We start from the raw sequence: 14868 nt of genomic DNA on the forward strand, positions 1-14868 counted from the left end.
GATGCGGTGGAGGCGGAGAGCAGACGAGGACGAGGGCGACGACGACGACGGACGACGACGACGACGACGACGACGACGACGACGACGACGACGATGACGATGATGATGTGATGATGAGATGCTGATGATTGACGATGATGTTTTGATGATGATGATGATGATGATGATGATGTGATGATGATGATGATGATGATGATGATGATGATGAGATGATGATGATGATGATGAGATGATGATGATTGATGATGATGATGATGATGATGATATGATGATGATGATGATGATTGATGATGATGATGATTGATGATGTGATAATGATGATGATGATAATGATGAGATGATGATTATGTTGATGATGATGATCATGATAACGTTGATAACGATGATGTTGATGAAAATAACGATACTGTAAGTAGTATTAATTAACTCATTAATTGTGATTATAATACACAAGCACATGCTAATGGATCTGTATCCGCAACGGATCAAAAGGCGGTCAAATGGAAAACTCACTTGGTTAAATATGAAAAATTGAATCAAATATCATAATGCGGAGTGAGTGTTAAAATGTGTTCAAATCTAGCGAAATTGTTGCAGTACTTTTCTACCGAAACCAATGCTTAGCCCAGTTATTTTAAAAATATAATTTCAAATACCACGATACACGTCAATTGGCTAACAAATACATTTGTAAGTTTAACCTCACTCAAAAACAGTATTTATTGAAGACAGGGCGTCAACAATGTCCGAGTTTCTTCAACGTAGCTTAAGTACCTAAAGTACCTTTCCGTTTGATTTATCGCAGGATCCTGGGTCCGCACCCACAGTCTTTTAAAGTGTCTGCATTAAAAAAAGATAATAATTGTTGTTTGTAATAATCTTTGACAGCTCATAAAAAACATGTAAATCCTCAATTCGTAGAGTTTCAGTATGATTTCATTTATTTAAAAAAATAAAGACGGTTAACATATTTTATACACAATATATTAGTAGCTATACGCCATATAACATAGGACATAATGTATATTATAAATCAAAGCGCTGAAAGGCACTTTAGTTGTTCGCTGTTGTCGTCCTTGATTAGCTTGTTCGCATTGCATATGCTTATCATTGTGCACAGGCTAATCTTATTTGACGTGCATTAAGCCTCGTTTTCCATGAAAGCAGCCATATGTGCATATTTTAATGATAAACAACTAGAATGGCCAATGGCGTTTACAAGCTGGTATATACATTCACTGCTAGAGCAGAATCATTTGTCGTCTGCTGCAGACAGGCAGTGGTAATCGTTCCTAGCAGAGTGAGTGTTGTGTTGTGGGTCTTGCCGTACGACTTCTTCTAAGCACCTACTGATTTGCATTTATTACCCATTCTCTTGAAACGCCGACTAATAAAGTGCGATAAACCGCCTTTAAGCACTTGGCACATAAAACAAATAAGAACATTCCACACCTAACCGAGAACCGACGTCTTTAATCGCGAAACTTATTCCAGAAATTGAATACCGCCAGAAACAACAATGTGCTCACTTCGATTAAATATAAATACACTATATCATTGCGTCCTAAGCAGTCAAACATATCAACCGAAAATACCAGCGAATACAGTATTATATATGACATCGATCTTATATATCGCCTCAGACATGCGAGAGCGCCACGATGATGAGTGAAGAGTGTGTGTGTATGAGAGTTTGTTTACAGGTCCTACTGGCCTCTTCACGAGATTTGTGTAGCCCGACCTGAATGATGAATGAAATGGATGTAGTAACAGTTATATGAACACGATATATCCGTACCAATATCCATGTGAGCATATACTAAAATAATAATTTTTAATCGCCATAAGCTTGAAAATAAACGTAAATAGATACAACAAAGACCAATTCGGAGACTTTAAAATTTAAATTACCTCCCCTGCAATAGAAAATATATATGGAGACTCGCACTTCTATGGAATATCAAAATCTCAATATATCTTTCTCCGAAATTTTTTTCTGGTAAAAATCATCTTAAATTTAGCTGTATATTCGTATGTATGTAATTAATTAAACAAGAGTTATAAAAAGGCATTGCAAAAATATCGCGTTTTACTTGAATAAGTTACCTCCCTTAAGCCTATCGGAATATCAAAAATACGTATATAAACAAAACGCGTTCCTTGCATAAGTGATATTAAAGCGCGTGCGTGCCTGTGCCACTCGTCCTCCAAATACTTACTAAATATAGTACAACGTATCTACAATCATTGCGACTAACTCATACCTCAGTAAATAAGTAACCAGGATAAATATACGTTTAGGTAATTAAGATATAAAACATACATATAACAAGAAATATCTTTAAAAAAGATATACGGCGTTGATTGTGGTTGCAGTTAATGATAGGTAAAGACTTCAATGAATGAGATCAAAGAGTGCGAATGTCTTTTTCTGTGCAGTTCTTAGCTGCAGCAAACGCAGTACGGGATGAACGCGGAGTTTTCGCGGCTTATTTTACATTATTACATATTGCTGGTCATAAACGTATAGATACAAAACAGAAAACCAAAAGAAGAATGGAAGTGAAACATATGAGTCAACCGGCCACACGCGAAGTATCCGTACATATTTTAAATATTTATACGCGCGTTCTTCGAACAAACCTGTTTTAGTGGTTGTCTGGCGTTGCTATTTGATTCGATTATTAACAGTATCGAGAATCATTGCGCTCATGCTTAATTCATTAGACAATATGATGGCATAATTCTTGTTAAATTAATTAAAAATAATATTTATCATGGTATTGTTGTAAAACACATTAAGAATCTGTTATTGACAAACCATATGCTGGATATCTTCATTTAACATCTGTCTGGTCTAAAGAAAATTCCAGTTCACCTAGTTCACGCTATAGCGTCTTTATTATGTAACGATTATTTTCCTGGCCGCGAACTCCGATCAGCACATAGGGTAGAGACGCAGCGATGACCTGTATGTAACCTCTGACATTCACACACAGTGGCCGCAAATTGACCCGATATACCTCGCGAGTTGAAATGCAATGCATTAAAGTGAGTCTTCGCTTACACTGCTCTCTATACTTTAACATGTTAACATGTTGACAGGAATATGGAAGTTAGTACTAAATATGAGAACATAGCCTTTAAATGCAAACGTTCTCGCGCTGAAAATCTTCTAACATAAAAGGTGGACGCACAAACTGTATTGATGTCGAGATTGAGTGTAAAACTGTTCTATCTATTAAGCCTTTTCATTAGATATAAAATTGTTTCATGCTGAACACGCAGTAAAACAGTTTTCCAAAGACGCGGACATGTTTCCAATGTTCTGGTCGTATTCTCAAATCAGCCAATGCAGTCAATGAAGTGTATTCATCTGTACTTGGCCGCGGGAAGTTTTATTTGAATTCTATTGGACGCTAACAAAGGTCAGGCTAAGGTGAAAAGCTGGCGTATACAGCTAACGCCGAAAAATTTACATGTTCCCTGTCTGCCGAACCCGATCCATGGACTATAGCCACAAGAGGTTTCTATGTACCTATGTAGCCGGATTGCGCCCTCAGAGCGCCCAACACCGACACAGATCACGCTACTCTCCGGTCAAACACAATACTGCATAGGACTGCTGCCTTTGTCACCATATTATCAGAATCATTAACGTGCAAAATGGAAACTTTCAACTGTCCTTTCACTTCATACATAAGCCATTGCCGATCTTCAATGATCGCTTATTTCCGAGAGATGCAATTTTTTTTTTTTCAAACTTCGAATTTTGATATATGTTTAACTTATTCATTTAGATTACATTATTTTCACTATAAATATTGACTTTGATCCAATTATCATCTGAAAAATACGATTTCGCGATTTCTTCAAAGATCGAGCGAGCCTTTTTACCTGTTTACTTATATATATCTAATTTAAGGTTACACAGATGTAAAGTTGTCGTGGCCGAGTGGGTAAGGCGATGAAATTGAAATCTTTTGGGATTTTCCCGCGCAGGTTCGATTCCTGCCGACATCGCATACTTTTTGCGACGCGTTTTATTTCTTTTCTAACGTAATTTGATTTAATATAGCACATAAGCTATGTTTATTGTTAAATATGTTGAAAATTGTATGCACATCCTTCAATTTTAAAATTAAAACAACGTTATGGCTAAATGATTAATTTACTGCTGAAAATACGAATGATGCATGTTGCATTTTTATTTTTATTTCAAAAAGTAAACGGTAAATCTGTTTATTTTTTGGTATTTTTGCTGTATATAGTGTTTCTATAAAAACTTCATTTAAAATATAACTTAAATGATACTATTTTGAATTTTATGACACTTTGTTTTTAACCGACCCAATTTTTACTTGGCTGAAATCACTTACATTTCATGGCGCTATTCCATAGATTAAAATTTGTAAAAAATAAATGTCTGTAAAAGAATACTTATTTCATCTTGTTTTAACTTTAAACACCCTTTACTGCATCTGTACACACCAACTGCATGCCCATATTTGGAAATTTGAATGAATTATGGAACTTGTATATACCCCAGGGGTGAAAATAAACTGGACAAAAGCCGAGCGTGAGGGTGGTTTTGAAAAAATCGGTTTATTTTTTTTTTAAGCATGGAAAGCTACCTACAAATTTGCATGTAGTTTAGTGAAATGATGCTGATTAGGAAAATAATTAATTAAATTATATTTGGATATGTGCCCATTAGAGGTGCGCAAGCTTAAAAAGTTAGAATTACCGAAATTCCCGTTCTTACACGTTGTAGCATGGATCGGGTATTGAACACGATACACGTGTGTATTAGCACCTTACTGTAGTCCCGGCGGGGTTATCAACTGCACCAATACACCGGTAAGCAACCAGGGGAATATCATATGAAAAAAGAACTATCATGCATGTTTGATTTGTTAAAGTGTGTCACAAAATTTCCCTAACTGCCGATGTCTGCTATAATTTCGGTATAAACATGCAAAGAAATTAACATATATATAATGTTAATGCCGATATGTTATTGGACATTTTGTATGTCAAATGTTCATTATTTGTATTAAAATTAAGACGATTGTATTGAACACGATACACGTGTGTATTAGCACCCTACTGTAGTCCCGGCGGGGTTATCAACTGCACCAATACACCGGTAAGCAACCAGGGGAATATCATATGAAAAAAGAACTATCATGCATGTTTGATGTGTTAAAGTGTGTCACTAAATTTCCCTAACTGCCGATGTCGGCTATAATTTCGCTATAAACATGCACAGAAATTAACATATATATAATGTTATTGCCGGTATGTTATTGGACATTTTGTATGTCAAATGTTCATTATTTGTATTAAAATTAAGACGATGCTTATTTGCCAGAAAGCGTTTATTTCAAATTCAAAACAAGCAATAATCATACATAATACAAAAATATAAAACTAACAAAATGACAACACTCTCGCTTAACGCAACGTTCAGAAGCACGCGCACTTAACAAAATTATTGCAACTAATGCAAGCTGTAATTAATATGTGACTACTTGCTATACAACCAGTATCATGCGAAAATTGATCTTATTTAATTGTGGTTCCCTCTTTGAATTTATGTTGCCTGTCGACTTTTAGAATAATGTGTCAGTAAGAAATGTATTGCTTGCTCTACAACCAGCATCATGCGAAAATGGATCTTATTTAATTGTAAATCCCTCTTTGAACTTAAGTTGTCAGTCGACTCTTAGAATAATGTGTCAGTAATAAATGTTTTTCTTCAGTTTCACATGTTTTTTTAAGAAAATTTAGTGAAAGATGCAAATGTGTCTTATTTATTTTTTTCTGTGTCTTCAATGTATCTTATTTATATGTGACTGCGTGCTTATTTTTTTTTCAAGAAATGAAAGATGCAAATGTGTCTTATTTTAATTATATTCATGTCTTAAATGTGGCTTATTTATATAAGATAAAATGATATACTGCCAGTGTCATGCAAAAAAGGATCTAATTTCTTAATATCCACATTCACGCTTTGTTCTTTATTAGCACCGTCTTTAATTAGGCTATCTATTTAAGTACAGATTACTGTGAACTTAATAATTGTGCAACGGTGATGTTGATCCATTATCGTTGTTAATTTAAAATGTAGACAACAAGTTAGCAATTAATGAAATCAGTTATTTTGGAAGTAAATCTAATTTTTTCTGTACAGTAGCCAGGTGGATGTGTATTGAGCGGATAAGATAGGGATCACCACAACAAGTTTCTAATACACAGTATAGACTTCCCCTATTATTATTAATTACCTGATTGGAATAAATAAAGTGTTAAAGATCATTTCATGTGAAAAGCAGGATTTCTGACATAATTTCAATCGTTTTGCTTTTATACACAATTTCATGGAACAATGAATATATTGGCGCGATGGAACACAATTTATAAATCAAGCTGACAGTATAGTATCATTTTTTAATTATGTGTAATTTAATTCGCATCTCTCCCTTAACTCGTTCAATGACACGTGAACTTATATCAATTATAAAACATCACGTGCATCATTAAAAAAAATTTTAATTATGAAAACATATATGTTCTACATGGCTTTGTTTAGTTTTTTTTCTCAACCAGAGAGACATTATAAAACATTGTTATATATAAAGCGCTTTACTTTTCTACATTACATAAAGATATATCGATTTTTTTTTTGTTAAGTGTACGTGCTTGACATATTTATAAGAAGGCAGTGTTTATTTTTGTAATAAAATCGAAAATTGACATTTAATTTGATGCAATCCACATTGTTTAGCGGCCAAGCGCAGTATTCCGCTCTCGGCGGCCGATGGTGTATTGCAATATATACAATGAAAAGCTGGGTTTCTTACATAATTTCAATCGTTTTGTTGACGCGGACGTGCTTTTTGGTGGCCAAAAATACTATTGTTCCCTTTATTTAAACCTAAATCAGTATTTGTTTACACTTGAAGGTTTGTACAGCGGGGATTTCGGTACCGGCGCGGGTTTATGTGCTTGTTAAGAATTACCGAAATCCCCGCTAAGAGGCAACATATTATCCTGATTTATGCTTTGATTAAACATTGATAACTAAATTGCAAAAGTGTATAGCATATTGTAAATAAGGTAGTACGATATCATTTGTTTCATCAGATTTGTTTGGAAAATACTTTCTGAAGACTTATTATTACTATGTCATGTTATATTTACATATACTTTTGTGTAACCAATGTTTTAAATGTACATTTTACCTTTTTTACATTCGTTTACACATTTTTCACATTAATAAACTATTTAATAATGGAAAAAAATATTCTGATAAGAGTGTTTAAATGATTAACACTAATAGGATTGTGTACAAATCAACATTAATGCAAAGCCAAAATCCAAACATAATGACATATAGACCCTTTAAGGCGTAATATGGGGGATTGGCGTAAACATGGGTGATTTCGGCTCTGGGCGTACGAATGTAGCAGTACCGAAATCCCCTCTAATTATTTTCCAAAAGAAGTAACCGAATGGGAGATAATACATGTCACTGGTTGCTAATGAAAAAAAAACACTATAATAATTTTGTTGACACTTGAAGGTTTGTACAGCAGGATTTCGGTACCGGCGCGCGTTTAAGTTCTAGTGTAGAGTTACCGAAATCCCCACTGAGAGGCAACTTAATGCTGTCAAGAGTGCTTAATAATTAAAATTAATATCATTTTTTTGCACCTTAACATTCATGTGAAGTCAAAAACCATTCATACCGATGACCTATTGACCCTTTAAGGCGTAAATATGGGGATTTCGGTACTAGGCGGGCGAATGTAGAATTACCGAAATCCCCTTTTCATCATCGCACATTAGTGTAACATAAACTTTAACACAATATATGTAGGGAAACTCATATGATTCGCGTAATGTGAAAATGATTATTATGCTATAATTCGACCACGAAACTTGACGTGACTTAATACCGGACATTATGGAATGGAGCTACGCTTGCCGTATTTGACATAAGACCCATTTTCGCAAATTATCTTATCAATGCTTATATGAATTTGATTGCTATAATCTAATTCGTATTCGACACGGAATTATTGTCAAGGTTTTTCATTTTGTCAATATTTATCATAGCAGGGGACATTGCTGACATCAATATGGATACTGTTTTCATTTTCTGTCGAGAAATGATATGACTTATTATCAAGATTATTTTATAGTACGGTAGCGTTCTCTTCACAAGTGAGATTTATTTGTACTGGTAAATTGCTCTTATACTCACCATTCGGACTCGACGATCGGCTCGAATAAAAATGTTAGTCGCTTAAAAGTACAAATTCATCATATTGAGCACGATTATTATTATTATTATTATTATTATTATTATTATTATTATTATTATTATTATTATTATTATTATTATTATTATTATTATTATTATTATTATTATAATTATTATTATTATAAAGCTTTTAGAAACTTATACATTAAAAAAAATCCCATTGGAAAAAAAAATCCCATGGGAAAAAAAATCCCATGGGACAAAAAAATCCCATGGGACAAAAAAATCCCATGGGATTTTTTTATTATTTTAAAACACGATATAACGCGTTGAAATCGCGAGAAATGCTCATCATTTGTTAAAAGGTAGTGTTTCTGAAGGTTACATAAATAAATCTCTAAAAATCAGAAAAAAATCCCATGGGATTTTTTTTTCCCATAAAAAAATGGGATTTTTTTTCTATCAAAGTAAATTGAACGAAAATAAGCACAAATGCTTTAACAATGCTTAAAATCGATAACTAAGCACAAACGAACGTGTTTTATGTTTTTGAAAATCCCATGGGATTTTTTCTCCCATAAAAAAAGCTGGAGAAAAATCCCATGGGAGAAACCAAAATTCCCATGGGATAATGAAAAATCCCATGGGATATTACAAAAATCCCATGGGAACCCCAACTTTGCAAATAAAGTTCATAGTGAAGAAAACGCATTTAACAAGCAAAAATAACCAATTATTAATCACAAGTTAGACTTTTATCTTATACTTTATCACAAATAAGCAAACCTTCAAGAAAAAAGGGTACTTAAGTTTGCGAAATTTCGGTTTCGCAAAGTTTTTCCGGTGGCCGTTAGTTTTCATCTGGTCTTAATGAAATATGGTCAGAATGTTTGTCCTGATAATAACTGATGTTGAATCGTTACAGGGCTCCCGCTGCCGTTCACCAGATTCGCCAATGGCGAAAATTTAGCAAATTCAGCGAATACAATAATAACAATTTTTTCCTGACAAATGCCGTCCCAGATTATAAACTCTATCAGATGTATACTGTGCTTCAATACATCGCCGTGTTATTGATCCGAAAAATTGATACGCAGTCGGCATTAACACCGGTCAGAACCGGTCATCGAGACAAAGGAAAACAAAACAATGGTGTAATCGTACATCTTATCGGCTTAAATAAACAATTACATCTGATTAAAGATTAAAGATTGCTGCCAATTTCAATCAATTTGAGTAAAAGCCGTTAACGAATTATTAACTTAGTCACACAGTGAACGTAAGTAAAGAAGTTGATAATTGATTTTAATTTCGAGAAGTTCGTAATGTTTGTAATGATTAAAATAAAGCAATAAAGGCTAAATGTGTTACAATTGTGAATGACGATAGATGAACGGGTTAGCAACCCTTGACATTTTCAGCGAAAGTGTCGGAAATTGCGACTGCCATTATGGCGACCAAAGGCAATAAGCGTCCTTTGGACTCTGACGAATCTAATTACACGGTCTAAAAAAATCAAATCTGATAATAGATCATTCAAAGATGTTTGGCTTTCGGAATTCAAGTGGTTAGACTATAATGAAAAATCAAAAACGATGTATTGCAAAATATGCATACAATTTCAAAAATCAACTTCATTCACTTTGGGTGTAGTATGTTGAAAAAAGAGAACATTTCCAAACACGAAAAATCAAAAGGTAATAAAAAAGAATGACAATCAATATTAAAATGAATATAACTGAACAATTTTTATATTATTAATAATATGTTAAAAATAACAATAATATTTTGTTATGTTCATAAAGAGGCCTCACAAGCTTGAAGTCTGAAAACATCAATGACAAATGCGCAGGCTGCAGCAATATCCAAAAGTGAAGCGGCTGTAGTGTCGGCTATGACTAATGTGTACTTTGCTGCACACAACATACTCTCGAATCATCGCTGGTTCCAGACCTGAACAGATTGTGTGTCTTGCAGGTAAAAAATAAATAAAACATCTTTAAAACAAATTTGATTTGTTTTAAATTGATTGATAAAATTTAATTTGGTTTAAGTTTGCTACAAATATTGAGCAAAATATACTTGAAATCATAAATTATATTTTCAGGATGCAAATTTGTATTAATATATTTTAGCATGCAACCCAGCTCAATGACCTTCGAATTGACAGCCACACGTCATAAGAACACAGCTTCAGTGTGTCGGAATTTCAAAACTGTATGGCATACGTTCTGAGGAGCGATCTTCTCCAGAAGATACAGACATCATGCAAGTACAGTATCATGATCGATGAGAGTACAGACATTTCAGTGAAACAAAATTTAGTGACCTATGTTAGATTTTTGGAAACTGATGAGTTTGGTATGGCTGAACTTCAAAGAGCAAATGCAGATAGCATATATGAGAATGTAGTTAATTTGCTTGGTAGAAAGGGGATTGACATTCAACATCTCTCAGAAATTCTATTAAAATTGAAAACTTGGAGAACTTGTTGATTTTGTCCATAGACAGCCCACCAATGGAAAAGTTTAATTTCAAACGTGCTTTCAATACTTTGGCTGGATTGAAGTTGAAGCGGATTATGGCCTTCTGCTTAAATGTATGTTCAGGATATCATGTGCTCATGTAATGTAAATTTATCATATGCTTATTTTATAAACATGTGCTTGAGTTATGATGCATGTACTTCTATAAATGGTTTGTTGTAAACTGTTTATTTTTGTTATGCACACATGATGATTATAGTAATAAATATATTAAAGCTTTGTTTTGTAGTTTCTTCTTTTACACCCCTTAGCCTAGACTTACAACAGGTGGTTCCTAATGCTTTGCTAAAACTTTGGCTACAGTTTCTAAAATTTGGCTACAAAAAATACATTTGGCTAAAATGTTGGCTATAGAATTTTTTGGGCCGGGGGGGGGGCCTGATCGTATATGGGTCATCTGGGGTCAAACATTAGGTCATCGGGCCAATGCTAGTAAAACCTTGTGTAGATAAAAGAGGTCACAGTTTTCATCAAGTCTTAATGACATTTTGTCAGAATGAATTAATTAATGAAATCTGGCTTGGGATTGTATATGGGCTGATAGAATTTAAGTTGATACGGCAAGGTTAGTTAGGTGAGCGATTCAGGGCCATCATGGCCCTCTTGTTTTATTGAAACTTCCAACATGAATAGATGGCAATATGGCCATTATGCACGTCATTTCATTTTGTTCCTACGTCAAAAATTCTGGTTGCTTTGGCAACAACAAAAAATATTCTGACAATGGTGGAATTTCAGACAATGGTGGAGCCGGTAGGGGACTATTATTGCTTGGCAATAGTCTTGTTATATTGGTGAATGTTGTGGGCGGGCGGGCGGGCGGTCGGGCCGAACAAGCTTGTCCGGGCCATTACTATGTCATTCATTGTGAGATTTTAAAATTACTCGGTACATTTGTTCACCAGCATTAAACGTTGTTAAGAATTACGTCGATATCTCCAAGGTCAAGGTCATCTTGAGAAAATAGATTGAATTTGACACAAGGGTGCTAACTAGGAACAATCAGTGACAATGCACATTTCGAATTGTCTCCTTTTATCAGACTTTTTTGTTTCAAATTGAAAACCTGGTTTTGTAACAATTTTGTCCCTTGTTGAATGTATAGTCCAAAACGTTTGACCGGTCAATATCATTAGTTTAAATTGTCTTGATACAACTTATGTTATAGCAAGCTTGCATTGAGACCTTGTTTGAGATTGTATTTGGGGCTAGTAAGGTAAATGTCAAGGTCACTGTAACTTAAAATAGAAAAACTAAGTGTGCTCAATAAATTAAGTTTGGATGTGAATATTGCACTGATTTTAGTGTGTAGATAGCTTAAATGACGACCTATAATGGGAATTTCATTTGGGGTTAGAATTTGGAATTGGGATTTAGGTACATGTATAGCACTAAAATTTGTATGTGGGTTAATAATTTGTTGAGATCAAATAAGTCATGCACATGAATGTGTCAAATTATTATTATATAAACACAAATAATCGATTTATTTACAATAATTCATGAAATATGTTAAGATGTTGTTTTTCTTCAATTAAAAAAATCTATAAACATACAAACCATTTATAAAATCTTTTTAATGTGTGTGTTTATATGGTGTATTGGTGGCACGTACTATTTTGCAGGTGCATTAGTGATATTGTAAGTGAACCACCGTCGAACCATTCGCAGTCAAGATCTTTACAGTAATGAGATACAGTGTGTAAACAGGCAGCCCGAGTTACAGGTACTTGAGATGCGTAACAGGTGTATTAGTACCTATGACCAGCTGAATGACCGTCAGAAGAATGCTTTGAAGCAAGCTGTCAAAGAGGCACTCAAGAAAAGTTTCTAGTGGCATTGCCATATGACACAAATTATGCACAAAGGGTAAACATAAATGATGCATGCTAAGTTTCTGTGAGAAAGAAATGTATATTTTGTTATAAAAATGGTAGAGATTTATTTACATTTTTCGAATCAAGTGCTATTTATGTATTAAGATTCAAGTTGAAAATTTAAGGTTAACCAAAAATTAATCAACGCTTATTTTAAATAAATATGCAAGCGTATATATTGAGGTGATATATTTCTTTAAGTTATTTAAGCATACATTTCATTGAGTGTTAGGGATTAAGTGCAAAAAGGATTGTTGTAAAACGGAGCTTTATTGTCAATAAACTAAATGGAATTGAAATAATAAACAGAAGGCAAAAGTCAAGTCTGTACTTCAAGGACTTTATACTGGTAAAGCATCCAACCTAGAAAAAGTGTGAGTTGGTTTGCCTACCGCCGTAATGTGACTGAAATACTGTTGAAAATGGCAAAACAACACCAACAAAACCGAAACAAACGAAATACCTTATGTAACTTTGCTTAAATGTTTAATGTTTAAGTAATTGAAGCCTATGTGCAGAAGGCACAAGTCAGTCATGCCCATTGAAGGATTTCCATACAGTTTGGAAACAATGTTAAGGTTATTGTCTGATGCAATGTACAGAAGGCGTGATTCAGTTAATCTTGATTAAGGTCAAAGTCACATTTGAAGGTCAAATGTTTTTGATCCTTTTTTCCCCACCATTTCCCCAGGCCTAACCCTAATTCAAAGGAAATGAACTCTGGCCAAAATGTTTAGGCTATCAAGATCTTGGTTCAAGGTAAAAAAATTTTGCCTCGTGTTTCATGTTTGCTCCATTTATCATGTACCCTTTGTCGTTTTTTCACTAAACTTGTCACCAATGTTGGGTCAATTATTCGATGTGTAGGAGCAATTTATGAATACAGCTGGCTAAAGGTCACATTTGGTCAAACGTAAAGCCTTCATTGCCTTGTAAATGCTTTTGCTTCATATTGCCTATCAAAAATAGCATATAGCTGTCCTTGGTACTGCCATGTACGTTTTAAATAAAATTTAATTTTTCTCACTACTTGGGTGTTCAAATTTGGAAAGAATTTACATTCTGCTGTTAAACTTAATTTACAATAAATTGTATAAATGCAATTTTTCATTCAACAAACAATGTATACATGCAGAGAAAAGATGAGGAAATAGAAGTCATGGTTGACATTAATATAATCATTAATTAACGTCTGGCCTGAATGAAAATTAGGAGGTGTTTCAAGAATGTGAAAATGCTGGCATTACATAGATATTGAAATCTCACTACTATTGGAGCAATATGAACAGGATTGCATTGATCCAGAATAATCTATATACTTTGATTTCTTAATTAACATTACTATGCAGATCTAAATGGTTGTTTTATTATGCATGCTTGATAAGATAATTTTGTGATATATAAATTAGATAAGTTGTCACTGATTTATATTTGAAAATAAACAACTTTCTCATGGAAGATTTCCATTAAAAAATCCTAAAAATATTTCTCTACATATGGTCGTACATAACTCTTATTATTTGTATACCCATGCAAATGAAGTTTGACAAGGTTGTATTTAAGTCACATTATATGTTTGTAGATCTGTCCCCATAAGTTTGTGGATCGCAATTCCTAAGGGATTAATTTGTAGCTTAACATGGAGTGTAGATGTGCAAAGCACAATTTTCCCATGCAGTGGTCCTGCACCACAAAATCACTCTTTATGTAACCTTGATTAGCCACAGGCATGACAGCTGTATAAAAGGTTATACGTTTGTTGAGTAAATGACCTCTACATTGCTCAACTGATTGAATACAGACATTGAATTTGTCATCACTTAAAAGTGTAGATTTGTATGCGCAATGATTCTTGTATTCTTCATTTACAGACAGTTAATAATTGAAATTTGAAATATAAATTTGCCATCAATTGAAGATTGAATTGAAGCCCCATGGATGCAAAAAGGTACCATATGCCTTCTAATTTCAATGTCACATGGTAATTTTTGGAACCAAATGGGGCGATACTGTAATGCGTTGTGATCCATTTATACCGTAGTTTATATTATCTTGAACTTAGCCAAGGGTATGGCTTCCTTGATTTGATCATGTATATTTTTGTAAATCTATCAACAAGGTTTCTAAAAATAGCTTCGGAACTGTTGATATGTTTATCGAGATATTATATGTG

General features: G+C 33.8%; 1 long non-coding RNA gene across 3 annotated transcripts in view; it reads left to right on the top strand.

Annotated features, from left to right (window-relative positions):
* LOC127860391 (uncharacterized) overlaps nt 1–14153 on the top strand; it is a 122501-nt gene extending 108348 nt beyond the window's left edge. For 2 of the 3 annotated variants that reach the window (XR_008039737.1, XR_008039735.1), the window contains 2 exons: nt 10078–10249; nt 10408–11038. This is a non-coding gene — a long non-coding RNA (uncharacterized LOC127860391). Of the gene's footprint in view, nt 1–10077; nt 10250–10407; nt 11039–12443 lie in introns of those variants that run through there. The other variant, XR_008039736.1, reaches the window with a different exon arrangement.
* Nucleotides 14154–14868: the final 715 nt, after the last annotated feature.

This window comes from Dreissena polymorpha, chromosome 15, assembly GCF_020536995.1.
Source record: "Dreissena polymorpha isolate Duluth1 chromosome 15, UMN_Dpol_1.0, whole genome shotgun sequence".
NCBI lineage: Eukaryota > Metazoa > Mollusca > Bivalvia > Myida > Dreissenidae > Dreissena > Dreissena polymorpha.